The 23,691-nt window shown below is 26.8% G+C and overlaps 2 long non-coding RNA genes across 2 annotated transcripts in view; both read right to left on the reverse strand.

The window, feature by feature from the left end:
* Positions 1-7,727: 7,727 nt before the first annotated feature.
* On the reverse strand, positions 7,728-10,845 carry LOC136087395 (uncharacterized). Its single transcript, XR_010641768.1, has 2 exons — positions 8,130-10,845; positions 7,728-8,047 (listed from the first exon to the last, which is right to left on the reverse strand). It is a non-coding gene; the product is annotated as an uncharacterized LOC136087395 (long non-coding RNA).
* Positions 10,846-21,195: 10,350 nt separating this feature from the next.
* The window catches only part of LOC136087186 (uncharacterized), a 7,069-nt gene continuing 4,573 nt past the window's right edge, over positions 21,196-23,691 (reverse strand). The window contains exon 5 of the long non-coding RNA XR_010641605.1: positions 21,196-21,307. This is a non-coding gene — a long non-coding RNA (uncharacterized LOC136087186). The remainder of the gene's footprint in view (positions 21,308-23,691) is intronic.

A 23,691-nucleotide genomic window follows, 5' to 3' on the forward strand; every position in this document is an offset into this window, starting at 1 on the left:
AAATTTGTGAAGCCGTGGCGCAGAGACCGTCCATAAACTGCGCAACGCTAAATTTAACTAATAGACAAAACAAAAAAGAACAAAAGTTTTCCTAAGCAGAAACTTTAATTAAAATAAAAATAGCCTTTTATTTACGGTCAAAATTGCCGCGAAAAGAAGAAATAACTCCTGCTTTTATTTTTTAAATAAGTTTAGTGTTGCGTTATTTATGTACGATCTCTTAGAGTTCTGACTCGCTTCGGCGTGGAACCTTGGACTAAGAGGTCTGAGGTTCCACGCTGGCTCTAGCCCATTAAGGAGATCGTCTAATAAAAAAAAACATTTTCTTGCCAAGTTTATTTTATTTTTCAACAGAAAGAAATTTTATTCATATTGCAAAAAAAAAATTTACATTTTTTAATACTGAATCAACAAAAAATGTTCTTAAAACGAAGAATTCTAGCTATATGATGTTCACATACTAACTTATATACAGATAAACAAACTCTGAAAATTTCATTTAAAAATGAGTAATAGAAGCTGAGATATGTGTGTTTAAAGTATAAAAAATACAAACAGAAAAAACTAATAAAGTAGAAAAAATATTTTCAAAATGATCTTATAGAGTAACTAATCTCTTTCTTCACGGTATTTTTATTTATCAATAAATCATTCTAAGTCTAAAAGTTTTAGCTTCCTTAAGGAAGAATTTATTTTCTTATTTGGTTAAAATATTAGGCCAAAAACAACCAAATATCATTGTTGCTAAGGGAAAAACTTAATACATGTTATTGGAAAAAGTAAACTTTAGAAAAATTTAGTTTAAAAATATGTGTACAAGTATGTATTTTCTAAAAGAGCACAAATTTTTTTTTTCAACTACACTAACAACAAAATTTCACTTTTTTCGAAGGAAGAGCATTTAAAAAGGAGGCAAGAACATCCTTTTTAAATGCTCTTCCGTGGTGCTCTTTGATAAGACCGTAAGGACTTGTAGAAATTGATAGCCACAACAATAACAACAACAAAAGTTTGAGAATCCATTTATTTTTTAAAAGTTTTGTTTATTGATATTTCAAATTGAGAATTATGGTATAAAAAATGAAAACAAATTTGATTCAAATAAATTCTCATTTAAGTAAAGTGAATTCTGCGAGAAGACCTGATATGGAATAACAGAAGAATATAGGAAAATCTACGAAACAATTGATAACCGGAAATAATTTAGCTGCTGCAAATGGTTGATACCTGGATTGTTTTAAAATCCACAGAGGCTTGGTTAACTGACAGTAATAGAAATTTAATATCATTAAATCTTGAAAATAAGTACTGAAGTAAGTTTTTACGGCGCCAAATACATTTTGGTAACTGTAACTAACTAGAACAATGTGCTGGTACCTCAAAAATTATTTATTGAGGTGCTTAAAGAAAACCTTACAGTCTTGTATTGTCCATCTAATCCTGCTAAGGTTCTATTTTTAACCAACTATCGTGTTATTATTATAAAAATCTTAAAAAGATTTTTGTGATAAATTGGTTGAAGAAATTTAGTACTTTAACTATAATACTTTTTTTTCCAATATTTTGAGTTATTCAAAAATATTTTAATCGTTGTTGCATTTTGCAATAAACTTGCTCATAATTAAGAATAAAACAAATATATATTTTAAAATTAGTAAACTAGTTATATAAATATGTTAATACTAAACTTATGTAGAACAATGTAGGCCCTACAATCAAGCATCAAATGTTTAAATCTTTTCTCCACGAGAAACTTCAATTATTATCATACAGAAGAGTAAACCTGCTTAATAAAAAATTGAACATTGCTCATGCCGCTCCTGAAATTTGACGGCACTTTGACTGCCTTTATTTAATTCCAAAACCACTTCATCGGGTGTTGATCAATTATTCAAAAATATTAACATAAGTCATTTGAATTAAGCAAACTGCTTAAAGAATAGTTGTTTTATACTTTGCGCGTCACTCTGTATTTTTTTAATTCATTATAAATTGATTAGTTTGTGATTTCAATCTTCAGGTTATGGCCTAATTTATGAATTTTTGCAGGGCTGTCTTTGCAATATATGTATTTTAGGATGGCCCCTTAATAATTTGTCTTGCCGGTAAAATATATTTAGCCTTTCAGCGACTGAGTCGGTGTAGCAGCACTCCTTTTATGTTCTATCTATTTGTCAGTCTTTATTAGGACGTCCTATTGACGTCTACATTAGGACGTTATCAGGACTTCCATATTTAGACGTCCTAGTGACGTCCCTAAAACCTTCTTCAGACGTCCTAATTACCTAAGAAATAAGTTGTCTCAAAGACGTTTACAGGACATCTTCAAAAAAATATAAGTAGATAAATATTTATATAAACTTAGCGCATAAAATATTATGCTTTAACTCGGTTAATTAAAAATGGCTGCTGGTTTAGGTTGACTATTTTTATATTATTAATTTTGGTTGGTTATTTAACGTTTAAAGATATTTATCGATATTTTCCAATTTTCTTTATTCTATACTCTTTTTATATTATATACTAATTTTTAAATAAAAGAAAATTGAGTTTAGTTATTAAGTGTAAATAAGTTGCCAGTAAAGTGAGTGTATCTTGATAAAAGATACAAAGTGAAATGTTGCAACATGACGTTTCACTTTGTATTTTATAGAATATTATTGTATATAATACAACATGACGTTTCACTTTGTATTTTGTACAATATATCATTTTTTCTATAAAATACTTCGTATTTTATAGAAAAAAATATATTGTGTGTCTGTGTTATGATAATATATATATATATATATATATATATATATATATATATATATATATATATATATATATATATATATATATATATATATATATATATATATATATATATATTTATATATATATATATATATATATATATATATATATATATTATATATATATATATATATATACAGATTCGGACAAAACGAGTGCAACCAAAAAATGCTAATTTGGTTTCTTTATGTAAAAGTGCTGCATTTTTTCAATTTAGAGAAATAACTATGTAACTGTTTAGAGACAATGTTCTTCAAGTTTTATTCATCACAAAGTTCATTATTTGTACACGAAAATTAATAAATTAATCAAAAGTATTTTAAAAAAGTTGATTTCCTTCTGGACAAAACAAGTGCAACTCGACAAAATGTTGACCGAGCTGTATTTCGCTATCAATATTTCGTGGCGAATCCTTTGTTGTCGATCACAGCCTTGCGTCTTCGAGGCATAGATTCGATCAGGTGATCAATGAAACTTTGTGGAATCGCTTTTTGGCCTTTTTGGCCCAGGCCTTTTGGATTTGTTCAAACAATTGATCCTTATTACGAACAACTTCACGATTAAATCTGCGGTTGACGATCACCCACAAGTTCTCGACAGGTTTGAGATCCGGAGATTGAGGCGGCCAATCCATCACCGATAGTTGGTTGTCTTGAAACCACTGCTTGACTACTTTTGCAGAGTGTTTCGGATCGTTGTCTTGCTCAAAAACCCATTTTATTGGCATATTCCATTCAGCATGAGGTAACATAACATTTTTCAGGATATTTTTATACATGAAATGGTCCATTATTCCATCGTTTCGATGTATTGGACCTAGACCGTTAGCAGAAAAACACCCCCAGACAATTACATTGCCTCCACCATGCTTCACGGTCTTATGGCAGTAATGTAAATCGAGGCGTTTTCCGGCCGGTCGACTTACACGGCAAATGCCATCGCTCCCAATGATGTTGAACTTCGATTCATCACTGAACAGGACAGTTCGCCATTTCTGCACATTCCAGTCAATATGAGATGTAGCAAACAGAAGTCTTTTCTTCTGGTTTTTTAGTGAAATCAGCGGTTTCTTTGCAGGGCGTCGAAAAAACAATCCGGCTTCAACAGCACGCCGTCTGATTGTTCGGTCTGATACAGGCAGCTCTAATTGCTTTTGTATCTCGACTGATGATATCCAGGGATCCTTCTTGACGGATCTGACGATCATAGAATCCTCTCTAGAAGTGGTGAAACGCGATCTTCCACCTTTGCTATCTGCTGCCAACTTCCCCGTAGAACGATATTTGGAATATAGTCTTGATACGGTCAATCAGAGTTGTTACGACATAATAAGTCTGGCAGATCTGTCGACATATTTTCAGACATATTTTCTGCCGACATAAAATATGTCCCACATATTTTCGATTGACATATTTTGACATAGTTTTATGTCTGAATTATTTTCTGCTGACATAAAATATGTCAGACATATTTTCCATTGACATATTTTGACATAATTTTATGTCTGAATTATTTTCTGCTGACATAAAATATGTCAGACATATTTTCTGTCGACATATTTTGACATAATTTTATGTCTGAATTATTTTCTGCTGACATAAAATATGTCAGACATATTTTCTGTCGACATATTTTGAAATAATTTTATGCCTGAATTATTTTCTGCTGACATAAAATATGTCAGACATACTTTCTGTCGACATATTTTGACATAATTTTATGTCTGAATTATTTGCTGTTTGATATTCTTGAAGAAAAAATCAATCTAACAAATTTATTGCGCATTTCAACTTAATTTACAGAGTTTAGTAAAAATAGTTTAACAAATTTGTTGCTTTTTTGCAATCAATCATAATTGAAGGTCAATAAAAAAAAAATTTTTTTTTTGGTGCCGAGCAAACAATTTGTTTTTTGGGTTGCATTTCACATTTTGATTTCAAATATGCAACTCATTTTTTACCATCACGTCAAGTTGTAAAGATATTTGGGTTCAGATCTTTAATATTTGGGGTAAAGTCCCTAATATTGTCAAAAAAAAAGTTGTTTAAAAGTATGTCAACTTGGGTCTCAAAAAAAAACGTATTTTAGAAGATAGTATAGAGATTTTAGAAAATATAAAAATTTTTTCTTAAAATTTTTTGGCAAATAAATTATTTGAAAAAATGCTAAAGACTCTTAAAAAAATGTCAACAAAATATTTTTCAGCAATAATACAAAAAATACTTATTTTTATTACAAACGAATAACATCTTTAAAATCTCTATGAAAATACGCTTCTTTTAAGACTCAGGTTGACATACTTTTGAACAACTTTTTTTTCGACAATATTAGGGACTTCACCCCAAATACCCCTAATTTTAATAGTATTTGATAGTATTTGATAGTATTAATTAGTATGGATTAGTATTGGCGATTTCCCTTATTAGAATGTAAAAACCATCTCAAGCTGAGTTTTTATTACTGAAAATGGTTTTTATTAATATGACTAAACTTAAAATTATTCTCTTGATTAAAATAATATTTAAAAAAAAACATTTTTAGTTATTTTTAACTAATAGTTGATTCATTCAATAAATTATTCTCCATTTTTGACTTTAAATCGTAAGGAAAACGAAAAAAAAAAATTATTCCAATATATATTTCACTCAAAACATTTTATGCAAGTTTATGGCAGTTAATTATGCTGTTATAATGCAGTTGTCAATTATTTTTTTGTTAAATAAATCATAACTATTATAACTAAAAGTATATTATTCGTAATTAGTTATAAATTATTACCGGTTAGTCTTCTTAATATGAATTTAATGAGCTGAATATAAGTTTTGTGAAATATTTCAAATTCTTCAGCTTAAATGAATTTAATACTATCAAATACTATCAAATGATGCCTAAGTACTAGTTAATATTAGTCAATACTATCAATGTCAATATTAGTCATAATCAATAAATAAGTCATAATCAATAAATAAGTCAATAAATGCCAATATTTATCAATACTATCAAATGATACATCGCTAAAAAGGGCAGAAAAAGACCTTTATGAAACAACGGATGTTTGCTTATAGGGTTTAAAGTAAAAGTTTTATGAAGCATAATTGATTGCAAAGACATAAAATTATGTCAAAATATGTCGACAGAAAGTATGTCTGACATATTTTATGTCAGCAGAAAATAATTCAGACATAAAATTATGTCAAAATATGTCGACAGAAAATATGTCTGACATATTTTATGTCAGCAGAAAATAATTCAGACATAAAATTATGTCAAAATATGTCGATAGAAAATATGTCTGACATATTTTATGTCAGCAGAAAATAATTCAGACATAAAATTATGTCAAATTATGTCGACAGAAAATATGTCTGACATATTTTATGTCAGCAGAAAATAATTCAGACATAAAATTATGTCAAAATATGTCGATAGAAAATATGTCTGACATATTTTATGTCAGCAGAAAATAATTCAGACATAAAATTATGTCAAAATATGTCGATAGAAAATATGTGGGACATATTTTATGTCGGCAGAAAATATGTCTCAGACATATTTGACAGATAACAACCCTGCGGTCAATTTTTTCACGCAATATTTATCACAAATCTGTGTGAACCTGTTCTGGAAGATTCTAGATGCTTCTGGAAGCATCTGGATCCTTCTGAATGTTTCTGGATGCTACTGGATGCTTCTTCTAGAAACTTCTGCATGCTTCTGGAAACTTCTGGGTACTTCCTTTAATTGTTAAAAAACTTCCGTGACGTTGACACGGACCAGACTTAAGAAAATGAAACAAACCAAAAAAGTTGCACTTGTTTTGTCCGCTGCAAAATGGCACTTGTCAACGAAATTCTGCCTGTATGCTGTCACCTGTCAGCTGATTGCTCATGTTATGGCATGCTATGACTCCAGACTCCTGAAGTGTTTGCTGTGGTAGTATAGTTCGTTTCCTTTTTAAGACAAGTAAAATTAGGAACACTTTTTAGCATTGTTCGATGTTGGCTGCAAATGTTTTGTCCAATACTGTATATATATATATATATATATATATATATATATATATATATATATATATATATATATATATATGTATATATATATATATATATATTATATATATATATATATTATATATATATATATATATATATATATATATATTATATATATATATTATATATATATATATAATATATATATATATTATATATAAAATATATATATATATATATTAGGTACGTGACATAAAATTTTTAAACTATTCAAACACTAGATTGTTATGTATCATTGGAAAGGTTTTTAATTCAGTATTTTAAAGGTGAAAAAATTATCAAAATTGAACAATTCTACAAAAGGTTATGGCATTTTGAGTACCGAATTTTTGATATATGGACTTCTTGAAGAAACTGATCAAATTTTAGGTTTTTTTAACTTAAAACGTCATAACTTGGTCAATTCTTATCGAAATACATACAACTTGGTATCAAAAGATAGGTCTAACAAAGGGCAATTTATATATACAGAAATTGTACAAAGGGCGCTAGAGGGGCGTCTACAAAACTTTTTATTATATTGAAAAATGTAGATTTTTTAAAGGAAAATATTATTGTTTAATAAAAATTCATAATTTTTGTTTGTATTTTTTAATATATTCTAACAGGGTACCACCAAATATGATTTGGATACTTTAGGTTAATAGGCCAGAAGTCCTTTTGGCTTCGGGCGCACCCTTTGACCCAATATCAAGATTATTACTTTGTATCTTCATATAAAAATGCATGCTATTTAGTATCAAAAGAAAGAAAGGTTTTAGGGATAAATGCGCAATAAGGGTGCAAGAGGGTATTATTCCGAAGCTCTACACCTCTCACACCTTAGGTAGGGTGGGGTAAAACTTAAATATTATTTTTTTGTAATAATAAATAGTATTTATATAAAACACAAATTTTTCATAAAAAAATCAAACTCAACTATATACAAAAATTAATATACAAAAAGATTATATACAAGTATCAACTTAATAAATATATACATACACACTATACATACACCTATCAAGAAGTGTATATAGATTCAGCTAAGTAATCTAAAGAAACTTATTAATAAGCATATTTATAGTTGTTAATAACTACATTCCTGAATTCTCTGCCATCCCTCTTCCATCATCAGGCCCATATGCGGAAGGCCTTTTTTGATTTAGGCCTAGGGTGGCTTTGGTGCCAAACCAAGAAATCACTCCTAGACAAGCCTATATTTAAAACAAAAATATTAAATGAGTGTTTGAAAAATTAAAATGAAAAACAAAAAATAAAACACAGTAAAAAACTAACCAAGGAGGTCTTGGTTTTCACTCTGGGTGCAAGATGGCAGTGATGACATGGATGAAGCTGGTAAATTTAATTTTTAAAATTTTGAATATGAAATAAAATTTAATAAAAATTATAAAAAATAGTGTTCATTTAGTAAAAAACCATTTAAAAAAACAAATTTACAACATCATTAAGATATATCTACCAAGTTCCTCCCTTTTGCGCCTCTAACCTCCTTTAGTGTCTAGAGTGTCTTTAGTGTAATAGAAAGTAAGAAATACCTTTTATATTGTCGCTTCAAGACAACACAACATCAAGACAAGCAGAAGTCATTTTTTTAAGCTGGTTACCAATGAAGTTTATACGAGTGTTAGTGGTTAGCAATGGAGCATATATTGATTTTAAAATGTTAGGGGCTAGAGTATTCCCAAAAAATCTGTTCTTCTGCAAAACCGAGCAGCTGTATTAGATTTACTATTTTAATTATTAGCAAAACTTTTTTTCACTACTGACTACCAGAAACATGATCAAAAGTTGCATGCTCACCTAAAACATAAAACTTTTCCATTCAAGGCTCAGTAGGGAGTTTTCCAAACAATGCAAGCGTGCACATTTCTTTTATTGCAGTTTTATTACAAAATGCCTCTCTTAGAATTGCAAAATTTTACATTTTACTGTTCCAACAGTGAGGAAATGTTTAAACTCACTGTAATGCTTGATAATAATGAAACAATTATGAAAAAGAATATGAAGCCGATTTCCATGATATCTAGAAATAATACTTCGTAGTAGATCGTTTTCATTTAAAAAATTTACAAATCCTATTGGATCACCTTTGACATCTATAAATCTCATTTTGTTCATGGCTAAAACAATTTTAACTGTTATTCAATCATTTCCAAATAACTAACAACTCTCACACTCAAGAGAACATTCAAGCGACATGAAACTGCACACTCAAGTGACATGAAACTGCAATTGTGTCAAGAGGTTGCAAATGGCAGTTCAGCATTCAAATTCTTGCCCCAGGTTGCACAAACTTTGCTTATAATAAGATGGTTGACTGCAACTCTGTCTGACATCGTGTTAGATATATTTTCAATAATCGATTTATGACATTCATCAAAGCTACTTTGGTAAAAATCTGAATAAACAAATGCCATATAATCAATTGAAGCGCATATATGACTTTCATAATCAAATGCTGTTCCTCCTGGCTACTGATCTAGAGCAAACACAAGACATTTATCTTAAGATGTTAAGTTAATGCTATTAATGTGAACACTTTCTTGTGTTGTAGCATCAAACCCAAGAGTAGGATTATTATTATGCATAGCCCACTCTGCTGCTTGCAAATCTGGAATACTGCCAAGTTTACGAGCTCTTTGCTCAACAGTACTTTGATGAGGAATATTATTGTAAATAACACCCATATAATACCCTACTTTGCTCATAAGATATAGAATGTTACTTGTTGGTTATATTACACAACAGCATATTATAAATTATTATTCTTATTTTTAATAAATATGTTTTTTCATCTTCTGGCATAATTACATTTCTTTCCTCCTTAATCTGGAGCAAATCATTCTCCAAACTAGCAATTACCCTGTTACTTGTAAAAAACAGCAGCATTATGCTTAGTTTTGAGTTGCCTTAAAATATGCTTTTCATTTAATTTCAAAGCTTTTTTATCAGCTTTAAAGTAACGAATCTGCTCACTTTAATTTTATTTTTTTGGGTGTATTTTTTCAGATCTGGTATTTCTGCCCATAAAGCTTTAATTATTTTTCTTTTTGTTTAACATTTTGTCTTAGAACACGTAATTGGTTTTAATTCAGCTTTTAAAAGTGCTAACTTGTTCCAACATTTGTAAGAGTTAGCTTTTTTTGTTTTATAGGGTCTAATTTCTCTCTAAATATATGTTTAGTTACGTCTCATTCGCTATAACCTGCAGATGTTGATGTTCAATTATTTAAAGGAGATAAAACATTCATATTGTTATATGAAACATCTGAGAAGCCTGATGATAATACAATATTAGGCAAACGAATCACTATTTTTTGTAAATAATAAAAAAATATGTCCATTTCGACAAACTGTATTACACTCTGTATTAGAGCCAATGCCTATTTGCGACAATTCAAAATTAGCAGTTAAATACTTTTTGCATTCGCTGTAAAACCCTAACTTTTTTTTTGGCCCCATGATAGCAGAAAAAAGTTTAATTTTTATAAATAAAATGTGTATGACATTATTAAAGCTTAAAAAGTTATCTAGTTAGAGTATAATGTTAATATATTAGAGAATATATTAGAAAAATAAACGAGCATTCCTTCGATACATACTTGATGTCCAAACAACAACAAAATTTTAACTAATTGGAGTAGAGTTTTAAAGTGTCTGAGTATGCTTTTTTTTCAATGAGATTTGGCAGGTAGTAAGAAAAAAGATTATTAAAGGTTAGAGAATATATTAGAAAAATGAACCAGCATTCCTTTGAAATATGCTTGATGTCCAAACAACAAGCTAATTTTTAACAACAATAAATTCATAATAAATAAAATTTTAACTCAAAGAAATCCATATAAAATTAAAGTTCCATAATTCTAGTATTCAAAAAATATCTATGTTGATACACATTTCTAAAAAATAACAGAGCAAAACAATTTATTACCATGCAACTTTTCAACTTACTTAAAAAAACGTGTCACAAAATTCGAAAAAACGAAAAAACGGTTTTGTAAAATCCGGATTTACGCGTACCTATATACATATACACACACACACACACACACACACACATATATATATATATATATATATATATATATATATATATATATATATATATATATATATATATATATATATATATATATATATATATATATATATATATATATATATATATATATATATATATATGTGTGTGTGTGTGCGTGTATATATATATATATATATATATATATATGTGTGTGTGCGTGTATATATATATATATATATATATATATATATATATATATATATATATATATATATATATATGTGTGTGTGTGTGTGTAATATATATATATATATATATATATATATATATATATATATATATATATATATATATATATATATATATATATATATATATATATATATATATACTATTGTATATAATACAATTGTATTGTATATATGTATTGGATCTAGAATAGCTGTTCGCTATTTTTGTAAAAATAACTGAATAACCTAACTTGATAACTTTAAATCAGACACTCAATTTATACTATGAAAATAGATAAGCAGTGTGTTGATTATAAATCAGAAATTCAATTTTTCATTACGAGTTATATATTAGCATAACAAATAAACTGTCGCCTTTTTTTTTTTAAAACCATGAAGTTAACGCAAAAGTATACAGGAAAATATGCAGTACTTTAAGCAACTTTAAAGTATGACAAACTAGTTTATCAATCAATTAAGCAAAATGTATGTTTATATACAATACAAAAAAAAGAAATTAAAAAAAAAAAAAATCTTTATAATCTAACAGTTCTTATTGTTTACAAATTTTCAAAGAATACTGAATTGTTACTATTATGTTAACTTCTTTTGCAAACACATGTATATTTTGCCTTTTTAACATACTAATTACTTATCTTTTAACATAACACAAAATAATATATATAAAATAAAATAACTTGTTTGATTTTCATTTTTGATTTTTACATCAGAATGTTCAAAAAAAAAAATTTTATAACTCTTTTAGCATATCCTGAACAAAATGGTTTCGTTTTTTAATTAGTAAAACAAACAGTTTTACAAATTTACACCATTTGAGAAGTTTTTAAAAGAATAACTAATTTAATTAGAAGTTTTTAAAAGAATAATTAATTATTTGTTGTGCGACTAGATATCATTTTTTTTCTTAAATTTGTTAACAGTTTTTGATGTTACTAACTTGTTTGGTAAATTGTTCCAATGAGGCACTATCTTTGTGTGGTTCTTCTCTGATATTTGAAAATTTACCTTTTAGAGTTGAAGAAATAGTTTTTGAGTCAGTTGACCATAATTTAAATATCTATAAGCTTTTTTGGTATTCGTTGTGATGTGGTCTTTTCATTTCAGATTATTTCTTATGTTGATACCTAGTTCTTGTTCCTGTGATGTTTTAGTTTAATTTGCAACAATGGAAAAATACCATTGATGTTATAAATTGGTTCTCCATAATCGCAAATAAAAATGACGGTACATTTATTCATTGTTTATTATTTATTATTTGGTATTAATGATTTTTACCCTTCAATAACTGCAGATATTTTAGATAAAACAATTAAATTTGCAAAAAGCCACACAGAAACAATCGTATAATAAAACATTGTAGAAAAACCTTACTTTAATTTAATAAGGAAACTTGGAAAAAGAAAAACATTCATGACTGCTTTGATGTAACAATGGGCAGTTATGGCGGAACAGAGATTTGTGAATTTGTTGAACTATACATATTAGATTTATTCAATAAAATAATCAATATAAATGATTTAGGCCTTTATTGCGACGATGGTTTAATAGTAATGCGTAAAAAATCTGGTCCACAGCTCGATAAAATTAGAAAATATATTATAAAAATTTTTAAAAAATATTGGCTTTCAAATCGAAATAAACATAAATTTAAAAACTGTAAACTTTCTTGATGTCACATTTAACCTCTCTGAAAATTCATATAAGCCTTTCAAAAAACCAAACAATGAATTATTGTATATTGATATTAAATCAAATCATCCACCCCAAATTCTAAAACAAATCTCGATTTCAATTAATAACAGGCTAAACCAAAACTCTTCCAATGAAAATGTATTCAATTCCTCTAAACGAATATTTGAAGATGCCCTTAAAAAAAGTGGTTTTGAAAATTTTAAACTAAAATTTGACCCTGAAAAAAAAGAATACAAAAAAGCGAAATAGAACTAGAAATGTAATTTGGTTCACCCTCCTATATAGCAAAAATGTTTCCACTGACATAGGAAAAGTGTTTCTAAAATTGGTCGATAAGTATTTCCCGCTCTCTAATAAATTACATAAAATTTTTATTCGAAATACAATTAAAGTTAGCTACAGTTGTAAAAAAAATATGGAAAGAATTGTAAAAGGCCATAATAATGCTTTGTTAAACAAAAAAGAAACCCGAAATAAAAAAACTACAGTAATTTGTAATTATAAACAAAAAAACAATTGTCCAATGAGTGGAAGTTGTTTATCAAAAAATGTGTAGTATATTAATGTGTTGTTTCCTCCAAAATTGTACCTGATAAACAATATATTGGCATAACAGAGAGTGAATGGAAAAAACGTTTTGCCAATCATAAGCAGTCTTTTAAATAAAAAGTATTCAAAAAGACACCATGCTATCAAAATATATGGGAATTAAAAGATAAAATATTGATGATTTTATACTGAATTGGTCCATCCTTAAAACAGCGCCTGCATATAACAATATTTCCAAAAAATGTATACTATGCCTTCAAGAAAAATTTGAAATAATTACACACGCAAACCAAGAATGTTTATTAAACAAAAAATCGGAATTACTTTCTGAATGCAGGCACGAAAATAAGTTTCTTTTAAAAAACTTTAAAAATAAATGAGCTCAAATAATAGTTACATTAAGTGTCCCTTTTTTTAAAAAATATTTTACTAAAAAAGCATAAACTATCATTTTCAAAGAATTCTTTTTATAATAGCGTCAGCAAATTCCATAAATGTGTGAAAATTTACAGTAGTTAAGACATTTGCGACCTCCTGTAATTTAATTTTAAGTATAAATTGAAGTTTTATATCAAATCAAATGTATTCTGAAACAGATTTTATATTTCATGGAATATTTACATATAGTACAAGTACTAATTTTAACAGTTCTATTAATAATAATAATAATAATAATAATAATAATAATAATAATAATAATAATAATAATAATAATAATAATGATAACAATAATATTAATAGTTATAACAACAACAATAGCAACAATAATAATATAAACAATATTAAAAAATAGCAAAATTTATAATAGTGATACTTGGAAATAGAATAGCGATATTAATTTGAGAAAAAGTTAAGAAAGAGCAAGTATTAGTAGTAATAAATCAGCATTGAAATGAAGAAAGTAGTAGAAAAGAATTTTGAGGTTGAAAGAGTTATTGAATATAGTTGGTCTGATGTTAATAATTTCTTTTATTCCTTTCCAAGTTCTCTTAATGCTGTTTAGGTTGTTTTTGAAAAAAGAAATATAATACTTTTTTTTTTGATTGTTTAAGTAAGTTGCTTATTTTATTTCTATATAACCTAAATTTATCAAAGAGTAGATTTCTTGTATGAGTATTGTTTGATTTAACAAATTTTTTATAAATAACATTTTTGGTTGAGATGGATTTAGGAATACCAGCGGTTATCCATGGTTTAGATTTAAGTTTAATTTGTGTTTTTGTTAAAACTTTGTATGGAGCATGTCTGTCTAGAAATTTTTCAAATGTATTTAAAAAACTTACCATTGTTTTATTTATATCGACGTCTTTTATTTGCACCTCCCAGTTTATACTAGATATATCTTGTATAAAGGTATCAGTATCAAAGTTTTTAAAGCATCTTCTAGAGATTTTTATATTTTTTTTTTTTGGTGTAATACCAGGAGTAAAGAGAAACTGGGCCATGTGGTCTGAAATAGAAACTGTTAGATTGCCAGAGATTGTTTAAGGAGAATAGGAGTTTATAAAAATATTATCAATGAGAGTTTTGGTTTTTGAAGTTATACGTGTTGGAAGTATAATGGTTGGAAGAAGCGAGCAAGAGCATAATTTTTGGAGATAATTAGAAACAATAGGAGATTCTCTATAATTAATTAATTCCATGTTGAAATCACCCAATAATATAATGTTTTTTTTTTCATAACTTAATTTCTCAAGTAAAGGTGTTAAATGGTTTGGAATGAATTGTTTTGGATTTAAAGTTGGATGACGATATATGCAGCCAATTAAAGTATTGGTTTTATGAGGGTTGATAGCTTCAATGAAAACTGATTCAAGAAATTTTGAGGTATAGATTGTAAGATCTAGTTAGATCAGTTTTTGTTGAAGCTATCAGGAACAACATAGTTAAGATAAGAGCTTAGATAAAGAAGAGCCCCACCTTTTTTTGACTCAGTAGGGCAATGTTCAGTGTTAAACCCATTTATGGTAATATCAGTTATATTTGAGTCTTTTATATATAAATTTGATTCAGTAATTCCTATTACCATAGGGGAAGTGTTAAGAGTGCCAATAAGGCTATGGAGATTGTCGATATGTTGTGGTAAGGAAGCAATATTGAGATGAAGATATATATCAGTATCAGGATTTAAAGAATTATTGAATTCAGTAACATCAATTTATTTACAATTAATAGTTGGATTATATAAATTATTTATATCTCTATATAGACTTTTTAGGTGAGCAGGAGGTTCAAGAAGTTTTTAATAGCTTTAATGGAAGATTCTTGCATGAAAGTGTAAGTTTAAGTTCCTGATCGGAAAGGGTACTAAATGGTATATTTTCGAAAATACAGTCAGATCAATACCACTCTAAAGAATCATTGGAGATCATGTTATATGTATACTTATTGATTAGATTGCACTTTGTGTGAATCCAAGAAGAGCAGCAGTCACATTGGATGACTCTATGGTTTTTAGATACATTTTTTTTGCAAAGTTTGCAGGACTGTTTTAATATCATATTTCATAAATTAATATTTATAATAATACCATATTTCATAAATTAATATTTTATCATATTTCTTAAATTGATAAATGATTAATTTGATCTTTCATTTCAGATGAGTCTTTATTGATGTATCACAGTGAAAAATGAGAAAAATTTTTGTTAAGTAATTTTCTACTAATTTATATATATATATTTTATTATTTTATGAGTCTTTATTGATGAAACACAGTGTAAAATGAGAAAAATTTTTGTTAAGTAATTTTCTACTAATTTATATATATATATATATATATATATATATATATATATATATATATATATATATATATATATATATATATATTGATAAATGTTGTATACTGTTGGAAATACAACTCTCAAAGAAAAAAAAAAGTTTTTTTCACTATACCACTTTGATTCCAGCAAATATCAGATTATGTATATTTGAGTCAGATGTCGTTGCAACACTATTTTTGATTAATATGGCTGATGATTGCCAAAAGGCATGATACTTTTAGTTCCATTATAAAGTTGCATTTTTTCTTTTAAATTATATATATATATATATATATATATATGTATATATATATATATATGTATATATATATATATATATATATGTATATATATATATATATGTATGTATGTATTTATGTATGTATGTATGTATGTATGTATGTATGTATGTATGTATGTATGTATGTATGTATGTATGTATGTATGTATGTATGTATGTATGTATGTATGTATGTATGTATGTATGTATGTATGTATGTATGTATGTATGTATGTATGTATGTATGTATGTATTGGACATATTCATGTATACTTTCTTTTTTTTGTAACTCAATAACTGTGAAGAATTCTGCGATTCTTCACAGTTATTGAGTTAGGCAAAAGCCTTACAATTTCCTTGAACTTTACTTGTTTAGATCTTTTTTTGAGGTTAAGTATGAAACTTGTGATTTTTTCCATTATTTAATTTAAATCTACCTCTTTCCAACCATATATAGAAAGTAGTATGTTTTTTACGGCTTCACTTATATATTTTACTTTTCAGAATTTCAGAGAAAAGTTATGTTTCAACTTGCTGAAATAAAAAACATTTTGGTAGATAGAACTGCACAGTTCTCTAATAATCCAGTTCTGGATTAAGTTGAAAAGTTCTGGAAAGTTTAAAACTTTCTTCAAGAAAGTTTTAAACAATATAAAAGTTCAGATAAACTTTATGTTTTGAAAAAGAAAAATTGCAAATTGAGATATCCAATACATCACTTTTGTATGCATGAATTTAATCTTTATAGTTTAAAAGTTATATATTGTATATATAAGTTATATATATATATATATATATATATATATATATATATATATATATACAAATAGATATATATATATATATATATATATATATATATATATATATATATATATATATATATATATATATTATAAGTTATATATAAGTTATATATAAGTTATATATAATTACAAATTTTTTAAATTGTCATGAACATTTTAAATATTTCTTTCGCATTGTTTCTTTTTAGCTAAAACAGTTATCATTAATTGGCGGTAAAAATCCAGTTGATAAAATAATAAATATTTTGTTTACGTAAGTAATTAGCATAACTTTGAATTTTAACATTTATGTTTGACAGTATGACATTTATCATCTTTTTTTATAAATGTAGACTGACAACAGACACTATTATGTCAGAATACAGCTGATGGCTTAATTAACTATAATCAACTGTTGTATTTTTTATTTATTTTGCATTTTTCAGTAATTTTCTTTTATTTATTATATACTATCGATTATACTCTACAGAATATATTAGTTTTCAATTTGGAAAGTATAACTTATTTTGAAAAGTTTTTGTAAAATTAATAATTTATTTTAAATATATCAAACATATATAAAAACACTTTATTTACTCTGATTTCTCTTTATACTTTTCCTTGCCTAGATTAAATCAAATCTAAACTGTGTAGTGTATATCATTGCATTTTTATAAATTTTTTAAAAGAATATCTAGGTAAAATTAGGACGTCTCTAGGACATCTGAATAAGACGTCTTTAAGTCTTTTACATCAGACCAGTCAGAGACATCCATAGGACGGCTGAAAAGACGTTTCTAGCACGTCTGCAAAAAACGTCTTTAGGGCGTCTTGAAAAGACGTCTTTAGGATGTTTGGAATAGACGTCCTCAACCCTTTTATTTGAGACCAACCAAGGACGTCTCATGGACGAGGAATAAGACGTCTTATGAACGTCCTAAGGACATCGAAATGCCCGCTGGGGTATTTTCTGCTTTCTCTGCTTTTGATTATGATCTACATATGTGAATTTCAAAATAAATACTTTTCGACATAATCGGAAAATCATAATTTTGATCCTAATCAATGAGTCTTTAAGTAAGTTTTTTTTACCAGTTAAATTTCGATACTATTCTGTTTCCCTATATATGTGTGTATACAAATGCATTCCGAGAAGCGAGTGGCGTCGGAGGGTGTCAAATTTGGTTTTATAGTTAGCAGTCTGTAATTGTTAGCCGACTAGAACAAAAATTTTCTAGGTTTTACTCGGCAAAAAACAGATACGTTACCCCGCTTTAAGATCACTTCGGGTTGGAATTTTATAATTCTTATGAATTGACATTGAGAAGACATCAATTCTATGATGTGATAATTGCCATCTTGACCCCAAGTTTGACAACAGTAACCAAGATGCGATAAAATTAATGCATAATGACAAATTATTGAAAGTGCGACGTTAGCTCGAGTTAGTTTCTTGCGTCGCTCATCAATGTGAAAATTCCACGATAGTTTGCAGTCAATCAAAACACCAAGATATTTAATAACTTTTGTAGGATAAAGCGTGTACACGAAATAAATGGGAAAGTAGAAAAACAACTTTAAAAAAGTACTCCTTTTTTTTCATTTTTCTTTTAATTATAGCCCAGTACTTTTCAATAACTCTCAATTCTGGGCAGTTTGGAGGGTTTTCTGTTTTAGGCACAAATTTTGCATTATTCTTTTTATACCATTCCATAGCTAGTTTACAATAATGAACTGAAGCTAAATCAGGCTGGAACACAGGTCTGTTATTGTGTGATTTAATGAAAGGTAAAAAGCGTTTTTGTAAACATTCTTTAACATATATTTGACCAGAAAGTGTGGACTGAGAAATATAAGGTGCTAATTTTTTGCAGCAACTACAAATAGTTTGCCAAATCAAAGCTTTTTTAGCAAACTTGTAATGTTTTGTGTATTTAAATTTCTTATCTGCTTTTCCTTTATATTTGGCAATATAATAAACAGCACCAGGAATTTGTTGATGATTGTACTTAATATAAGCTTCATCGTCTTCGATAATACAGAAATTTTTAGAAATAAAATTGTCATACAACTTTCTGCGCGGGTTCTTGCACTTTTTTGTTGAGTTTTAGAACGGTTGTGCACTTTTTGTGCTTTGAAAGAATGAAAACCATGTTTTTTTCTAACTTTAGCAACAAAACTATGAGAAAATCCATATATTTTTGCGCGTTCCCTTAGTGAAAGACTGGGGTTATTCTTAAAACTGTCAACCAGTTTTCCAACTAGTTTTATATCCTAAAAACCTTCCTTTCTTCCACCACCAGATTTGCGTTTGATCGATTTTGTTTGAGAAAAACGTTGAATAACACGACTAACGGTGTATGGATGTATTTGCAACGATTTTGCTATAGAATTGTAGCTACTATTAGGATTTTGTAAATATTTGTGCATAATCTTTTCTCTTATGTCTTCTTCTTTTGTCGTTTTTAAAACTAATTTCAAGTTAAATCCAAAAACTAACATATTTTTTTGAAACCACAACACGTTGTAAACAAAATACAAAACAATTAAAAAGATTTTAATACAACCACTGAAAAAAAATCACGTGCTTATTCTTTCACATTTACTTCGTGTACACGCTTTATAACCGTTTATTATTAATTTTAATTTTAATTTTAGAATTTTTATTTTGATTTTAATTTTTTCTAGAAGATGAAAAAAAGATTAGCTCAGTTTTTATGTGTTAAACATATTAGGTTAGCATTTAACCAGTGAACAATACCTTTTAGATCCGAATTTATATTTTTAGATAGAGATTTATACGATTTATTGATATGCAATAGGTTTGTGTCATCAGCAAAAAGATGAATTGATGAGAAGCGAATAGAGTTGTTTATGTCATTAACATAAATTAAAAAACAAAAGAGGACCAAGAACAAAACCTTGAGGAACACCGCACTCAACAGATTTATTAGTAGAATTATAACCATTAATACTTACAAATTGTTTCCGATCTGTAAGATAAGAGCGAAACCAGTCATTTACAACACCACGAATACCATAGTGTTCTAATTTAGAAATCAAAATGTATGATCAACGGTATCCAAAGCTTTTTGTAAATCTATAAAAATACCACAAACAAAATGATCAGTATCGAGAGCTTTCCTGATTTTTTCAGTTATACTTATCAATGCATGGCAGGTAAAATGTTTGGAACAAAAACTAAATTGAAATTCATTTAAACAGTTAAAAGAGTTAAGAAAAGAGTACACTCTAGAATGCATAAGTTTTTCAAGAAGTTTACTAATGTTAGATAAAAGAGAAATAGGTCTGTACCCAGCAAACATGTCAACGTTGAATCAACGTTGAAAACCGGTCGCAAAAGATGTTGCGGAAACGTTGACAAAGTAATCGATTTTGCAAAGATATGTAACGCTGTTTAATAGACGTTGATTAAACGTTGTTGCGTAACGTTGAAAAAGCGTTACTAAATGACGTTACAAATACGTCGCAACTAAACGTTAAAAAAGCGTTACATAAAAAGAGTTGAATAAACGTCGCAACTAAGCGTTGAAAAAACGTTACCTAAAAAGCGTTGCATAAACGCTGTTAAAGCTGTCTATTTTGCAAGGATTTGTAACGTTGTTAGTAAAACGTCAATTTAACGTGACTCAAAGACGTCGAGTAATGGTTAAAATATAACGTTGAATCAACGCTTAAAATGTGCTGTACAAAATATCGCAAAATATTATTTAACGTAATAAAACGTGGCTATAATATAATTGATTTGACAAATAAAACTAAATTGTAGGTTGAACTCTGCTCTTGCAATATTTCCAAATCAATTTTTAATACAAACAGTAATATACAATGATAAATATAAAAAAGCTTAAAATATACAATTTATAGATAAATATATATATATATATATATATATATATATATATATATATATATATATATATATATATATATATATATATATATATATATATATATATATAAATATAAACATTTTTTTTAAGATTTATGAGTGTGTGTGAGTGTTTGTATATATATTTATGCTATATATAAAAATACAATTTACAGGATGTCGTATCGATAGGCCAGGATATCATTGAGATACAAAATCTAAATCAAAAAATAAAACTTGTACTATTAGTAGTCTGAAAGCAAATGTAAAAAAAATGTTATTGAATTAGTATGATTATTATTAAATTTAAAAAGTAAATATAAATATATACATATAACCTATTTATATATACAATTTATATTTATATATAAAATATGTAGATAAATAAATTATATATATATATATATAAATTATATATATATATATATATATATATATAAATTTTATATATATATATATATATGTATACTTTTATTAAAATTTGAAAGTAACTTAAAGTAGGTCACTTTAAAGATCATTTTCAGTTATTCGAATTTTGGGTTATTTGAAGTAAATTTTTATACCCCTTGGACGTTTGATTAACCAGGAGTTTACTGTATATATATATATATATATATATATATATACATATACATATATATATATATATATATATATATATATATATATATATACATATACATATACATATATATATATATATATATATATATATATATATATATATATATATATATATATATATATATATGTATATATATATATATATATCGAAACTCAAACAATAAAAACAAAATTATTTACGTCAGAATCTACATAACCAAAAAAAAAATTTTTTTTAATTTGATTCCAAAAAAAAAAAAATTTATATTTATGCCTCTTTTTAACTCATTGCAAAAGTAACTTTATTAAATGAAACTTGCTAACTAACAGTTATTCTGTCTAAAATAAATGTGACCAAAGTAAGAAACATCTATATTTTTGTTATGAAATATGTTTTGTCAATAACTACTCACTAAAAAGGATTAATATCAAAAATATTTTGTTAAAGTTATTAACAATAAGCATTTTAAACTATATTTTTTGGAATTTAATTTTAGAAAAAGTAAAACTAATAATAATAATGGTTTATCATCAAAATTATTCATTGGACATCAGATCTCAGGTCACTTGTGATTGAAAAAAGGGCCTAACCTACAAGCAATGTGATGAAAAATATTGAATATCAGTAAGTGGTGTTAGGAAGATGTGTATAAAATATGAAACAACTGGTTCTGCTGAAAATCAGAAAAGACTTGGTCGCCCCATTAAGACTTCAACAAGAACCAATATCTTAATTGCACTGATAGAAAAAAAAAATTCAACAATAACCTCAAAACAGATAGTTGAAAATCCTTATTTAAATGTTTCCCGTCGAACTGCACAGAAAAGACTTAATTTAAGTGGTTTAATAATTTAGGTGGTTTAAATAAACCTTCTTCAGAAAAGTAAACCCCTCAGTAGTCGTATAAACAAAAAGAAACTTTTAGCACTTGCAAAACTGCATATTAACAAGAGTGAGGCATTTTGGAACTTAGTGTTATGGCCTGATGAGAATAAATGTCAAATATTTGGCTTTAAAAACGACAAAGAGTTTGGCGCAGAACTTGTGATGCACTCTTAGATAGAAATCTTACAAAAATAGTCAAGCATGGAGATGGCTCGCCTATGGCTTGGGGATGTTTTGATTCAAATGGTGTCGGACGACTGGTGAATGTTGAATGCATAATGACAGGGAAGATGTATGTTGATTGGCTTTCAAAAAATTGATGTCAATCCGTTAAAGAACTGATTGCAAATTTTTTTTTCAAAATGACAACGACCTTAAACACACATGTATAAATGCAAAACAGTTCTTCAAAAAAAAGTAAAGCTAACATACTTAAATGGCCGCCACAAAGACCGAAACCTTAACTCTGTTGAAAATATATGGGCAATTTTAAAATCTAAAATACCTCCTTCAAAACGAACAAATATAAAGAATTTTAAGAGGGTCTTATTGAAATTTGGAATTCAATTGATGCTGACCTCACATCAAAGCTTGTAAAAAGCATGCCAAGAGGTTTAGAAGCAGTCGTAAAAGCAAAAGGTGGCACGACAAACTAATAAAATGAAAATCAGACATGATATTCTTGCATTTGTAATAAAATTTATTGACAAAACATTATACTTTATAAAAAAAATTTTGATGCTTTTTACTTTAGTCACATTTACTTTGGACAGAAAAATTGTAAGATAGCTCATTTCATTTAATAGAGTTACTTTTACAATGAGTTAAAAAAAATTATAAATATTTTTTTTCTTCTTTACAATCAAATTAAAAAAAAACATAAAACTTTTGCAGTTATGTAGATTACGACGTAAATAATTTTGTTTTTTTTGTTTGAGTTTTGAATTATATATATATATATATATATAAATATATATATATATATATATATATATATATATATATATATATATATATATATATATATATATATATATATATATAATTTTATGAAAGTCAAATTTTAGAACTAAAAATAGTCACAATTCCATACATAAATTAACTAAATTAAAC

Source organism: Hydra vulgaris, chromosome 11 (genome assembly GCF_038396675.1).
Source record: "Hydra vulgaris chromosome 11, alternate assembly HydraT2T_AEP".
Classification (NCBI taxonomy): domain Eukaryota; kingdom Metazoa; phylum Cnidaria; class Hydrozoa; order Anthoathecata; family Hydridae; genus Hydra; species Hydra vulgaris.